The sequence below is a fragment of the Triticum dicoccoides genome, chromosome 5B (assembly GCF_002162155.2).
Source record: "Triticum dicoccoides isolate Atlit2015 ecotype Zavitan chromosome 5B, WEW_v2.0, whole genome shotgun sequence".
Lineage (NCBI taxonomy): Eukaryota > Viridiplantae > Streptophyta > Magnoliopsida > Poales > Poaceae > Triticum > Triticum dicoccoides.
Window position 1 is genome coordinate 556,731,735 of NC_041389.1, and position 5,483 is coordinate 556,737,217.

The 5,483-nt window shown below is 43.1% G+C and overlaps 1 pseudogene; it reads left to right on the plus strand.

Annotated features, from left to right (window-relative positions):
• The first annotated feature begins 2,383 nt into the window (after window positions 1-2,383).
• LOC119306132 lies at window positions 2,384-4,640 on the plus strand (annotated as a pseudogene).
• Window positions 4,641-5,483: the final 843 nt, after the last annotated feature.

Here is a 5,483-nt window from a genome sequence, read left to right on the forward strand (position 1 = left end):
GTAGCGAAGGAATTGCTTGATCGGGTTCAGTTAACAGCCATCAATGGATTGCTCGGGTTCAGTAACGCGTAGCCTGCAGTGCAATCGCTCAAGTTTAGTTAGAGCCCAACGCCTCGCTCGGGTTCAGTTAGAGCCAACGTCTCGCACACACACGCGTACGTGTATGAGAGAAACGCGCATCGCTCGGCCCCCGACCTCCCACCGTAACCGGGAACTCGCCGAAATTTTCCTCGCCCTCGCTTCTACCACGATTTTTTCCGTCATGGACGGCCCAAAGAATGTCATGCAGTTGCCTCTCCGGCCCACCCAGGACGAAAATCCCATTTTCTATCATGATTTTTTGTCATAGAAGTAGGAGCCCACCACATCTATGATGATACCGGGTTTTGTCACAATTATCGCCATAGAAGTGTCATATGTATGACAGAAAAAAAATTTGTTTGGCCCAAAATGTCACGGATGTGTCTTTTTTTTTGTAGTGAAGAGAGAAGAAGCCACTAGCTACTAGCTATGGACTTGTAGGTCTATGGTGAATTACTCACACATCATCGGAAGGCAGCACGGATGATGCAGAAGCCCTCAGTGATCGATTCCCCCTCCGGCGGAGTACCTGTAAAGGCCTCCAGATGGAATCGCGAAAGAATAAAAGCTTGCGGTGGTGGAAAAAGTATTTCGGATGGCTCTCTATTGGTTTGGAAATATTTGTGAATTTATAGGCTTGGAATTAGGTCAAACAGAGTTGCGTGGGCCCATAAGCCCAGGGGGCGCGCTTTGTGAGCTCGTGGCTCTCTTGTAGCTCTTCTGGCCTCCTACCGAACCTTCTAGGACCCTTTCTGGTCTAGAGAAAATCACTATAATTCATCGTATTTGGACTTCATTTGGAATTGATTTTCTGAAAAGCCAAAACAAGTAAAAAATAGGAACTAGCACTTGGCAATGGGTTAATAGGTTAGTCCCAAAAGTGGTATAAAATAGCATAAAAATGCATATAATCCAAGATTGAAAATATAATAGCATGAAACAATCAAAAGTTATAGATATATTGGAGACGTATCAGAATTCCCAAGCTTAATTCCTGCTCGTCCTCGAGTAGGTAAATGAGAATAACAGAATTTTTGTGTATACATGTATTATTTGTAGTGAGATATGTACATGACAAAGAGCGATACTACTGCCAGGATCAGACCAATGTACATGACATAAGAAAGAGGAGGCACATCTCTGAACGCAAGGTCCATGGCAACAAGCAGACGCAATGGAAAAGACAGATTGTTTTGTCATCTTTTGCAGCGCCATCCTTTAGTATGCCAGGGAGCAGCTAAGGAATGAAATCATGCTCCATTTTGGATCATAAGATTTTAATTTGACCATAAGCTAAGCCTCCACCACACGAAAAGTGATGAAAATACAAAATTTGTTATGTGATGCAATACAATGCAAATCTTATATACTCTCTCTGTAAAGAAATATAAGAGCATTTAGATCATTACTTTACACGTTACCATCGTAATCTCAAGCTTTGAATTTAGTACTACTCATTAATCAGTTGTGTGATCTTAAGAAAACGCTATACCTCTAAAATGAACAACTAAAAGGTCACGAGACACGTAGTGATCTCCAAATAAATTGGTTGTTCTAGGGGAAAAGTGATGAAAAGTGTTGTTCTAGGAAAAAGTGACGACAAGCATGGATTATCTGTTTCATCATCTTGGGAGGGGGAGGGTCATCCACATGACCACAAGCCAAGCCCACACCCCACGTCAAGTGATGCAAATCCCAATCATGTCATGTCATGATTTACAATGCAAATCTTCTTTAAAACTTTACACATTGGCATCACTATCTTAAGCTTGGCATTTAGTACTCCCTACGGTCCATATTTGTTGTCGCTCAAATGGATGTATCTAGCACTAAAATACATCTAGATACATCTGTTTCAGCGACAACTAATATGAATCAAAGGGAATACTACTAATTAGTTGTGTGATCTTAATAAAACACCATGCTTCTAAAATGAACAGGTCACGAGGCGTGTACCAATCTACAGATGAATTTGATGTTCTACAGAATTCATATGTGCGGAAAGATAAGACTGAAAACCGCACACTTACCCGGGATAGGATGGAATATTTTGAGAAATAGATAAGGATTAGTTCAGGTTTCTCCCATATATACGAAATGACTGGACGATGACTAATTAAACGAGAGACAACAAACCACTTATCTTCCTTTATGACTCAATTGAACGAGAGCCTTCCCAAGTTGCTTTTGCCGTTTTGTTGGTCACAATGCAGATGCTTTGAACCTTTGCACAACCGTGGGCATGTGGCTCCCGTTAAATAGCCACAAGATACCCATAAAATTAGGACTTCCAAAGTTTTCATTTACTCTGTCTTCCTCTCAAGTCTAACCGAAGCCCAACAAACCACCACCTCGGCCATGGCAACCACCCTCGCCACCGACGTCCGCCTCTCCATCGTGCACCAGACCCGCTTCGCCCTCCGTCTCGCCTCCACCATCTCATCCGCCCTAAGTCTGCTGCCAGCAATGCCGCCTTCTCCCCGGTCTCCCTCCACTCCGCACTTAGCCTCCTCGCCGCTGGCGCGGGCAGTGCCACTCGGGACCAACTCGTCGCCACACTCGGGACAGGCGAGGTCGAGGGACTCCACGCGCTCGCCGAGCAGGTGGTCCAGTTTGTGCTCGCCGACGCGTCCTCCGCTGGAGGTCCGCGTGTCGCCTTCGCCAATGGCGTCTTCGTGGACGCGTCGCTGCTCCTCAAGCCATCCTTCCAAGAGATTGCAGTGTGCAAGTACAAGGCCGAGACCCAATCCATGGACTTCCAAACTAAGGTGACCCCCCCCCCCCACCCCCCAACTTGGTTCTTACCAGAAAACAAAAACAATGTAAAAGAATTTTTAACGGACCTAATTATGTACATTTGAGAGAAACAATGACATGCTTAACTAACTACTTCAGCCGCCTGTACATGTTGGCATGCCACTGCTTCACTCAGAGAGTTTGTTTTCTGCTGATGTAATATAGAGGTCTATATTAATCTTATACACATTCTAGATTTGTAATTTAGTGGTTATCGTATACCACTGTTTTTTACACTAGAAGCTTCACCTTTGTAAGCATAGTTCACACCTGCGACCTTGAACTGTGAATGATTTTGCTTATCCTGTTAGTCAGCATGATTGGAGATAACTAGTCTGTTACTTTTCTGAGCATACCTAATCTTTTGGGAGTGTAATTCTCATACCGTGCTATCTAGGGATATGAAGGCTGGGGAATTTGCTGATGTTTTATACTTTAATTACGCTCTTCAGCGAAGTGAGATTATAATTTTGGGAGTATTTCCTGGAAACTTTGTCTCCAACGTAAGAAGATGTACAAAAAATCAGCTAAAGATTATAATTTTGGGAATATTTCTGTAAAAGGTATTGCATAGTGGTGCTTCGAGATGTTGTGATGACCATTTAAATTTGTATGCTCATATGAATTGTTTTTCTATCATACGTCGTTGTATGTGCTGATTTTACTATGTGTTTGAAAATTTTACTATAGAAATGCTTTATAAAAACGCTAGTATGCTGCTTTGCATTCTTAGCACAACTATTATATTTTGTTCTTTGAAAGAATTTTCTATTGGTTTGTTCAAAGGTTGGTGGCACAGCAGTACCGTCAAACTATTTTCATTACATAATTGACCTTTGTTTATTTTTTCCATGGCCCAGGCCGCTGAAGTTACTACTCAAGTGAACTCATGGGTAGAGAAAGTCACGAGCGGTCGCATCAAGGACATTCTCCCCCCAGGATCTATTGACAATACCACTAAACTTGTTCTTGCCAATGCCCTTTATTTCAAAGGAGCTTGGACAAAGCAGTTTGATTCATATGGAACAAAAAACGACTACTTCTACCTTCTTGATGGGAGCTTAGTTCAAACACCATTCATGTCCAGCATGGATGACCAATACCTTTTGTCTTCTGATGGGTTGAAGGTACTTAAGCTTCCTTACAAGCAAGGTGGGGACAATAGGCAGTTCTCCATGTATATCCTTCTTCCAGAAGCACCGGGTGGTCTCTCATGCTTGGCCGAAAATTTGAGTGCTGAACCAGACTTCCTGGAGCGGCATATCCCAAGGCAGAGGGTTGCACTTAGGCAATTCAAGCTCCCCAAGTTCTAGATATCATTTGGAATTGAAGCATCCGATTTGCTCAAATGTTTGGGCCTCCAGCTTCCATTCGGCGATGAAGCGGATTTTTCGGAGATGGTGGATTCCCTAATGCCACAAGGTCTTCATGTCTCATCTGTTTTCCACCAAGCGTTGTGGAAGTGAACGAACAAGGAACTGAGGCTGCAGCATCAACTGCTATTAAAATGGTCCCGCAACAGGCAAGGCCGCCCTCGGTCATGGATTTCATCGCGGATCACCCTTTCCTCTTCCTTCTCCGGGAAGACATCTCTGGTGTGGTCCTATTCATGGGTCATGTGGTCAATCCCCTCTTATCTTCGTAATGTGTTTGCTCTGAAAGTGTGTGTTGTCAGTTGCCCTCAACCATTACATGTAAGGGAAGGGTTTCGACAGTCCGTCATGTTACCGATACAATAAATCCAATAAATGGTTCTCCTAAGATATCCAATAAATTGTCTTTTAATAATTGCTTGCTTGTTGTGCAAAGGAAAACCAATTGGACTATTTTTCATTAATCATTGTGGATTTGTGGTAGTGCGGATTTCTCGAAGAACTACTCATGCCAAAAGAAAAAATCTAAGTCATCTTGATTAGTACTATCCGACATGAATCTCATCGTCATTAACATCTATATTTCACAAAAAAAACTGCCAATGGCCACTTTTTGAGATTGAATATGCTCTTCAATTTCTCTTCTTCTTACATTTTTCATATCCTCGCTTATCTTTAGATACACTATAACTCCTTGGGATTGGAGCTCCCAGGGCCGATTGTGTTGATCGATTTACATGGCCCCACATGAACGGACGCGACCTTCCACGCTACCCTCTTCCTTGCCGCAGATCCTTCCTCACTTTCTCTCCCTTCCAAGAATCTATTCCGACGTAGAGACAACGCCTCCAGCACTATAGTTGGTGCGGCTGACCGCTTTCTCGCTCTCCTCTCCGATTCCCTGCCTCAGAGCATCTACAGCCTCAAACACGGTGTGTCTGCGGGCACTGATCGGTCACTTCACAAATTGTAGCATCTACATTCGTGTATTTCATATCAGATCTCCTATATCCATACTAAACTGTGCAGCATTGATCAAACCACGTATATCATCAAACGGACATAAAAATGCACTATACGTTCATCAAAAGATCATCAACGGATCTTCGAAAAACCGCCAAAGTTCACATAATGCACATAAATGACAGACAACTTTAAACTACGTCTAAAAACTTAAAATTAAAGTGAAGAGAGCGGATCTTCATCACTTCCTCGCCGGACCTTTCCCTTTTC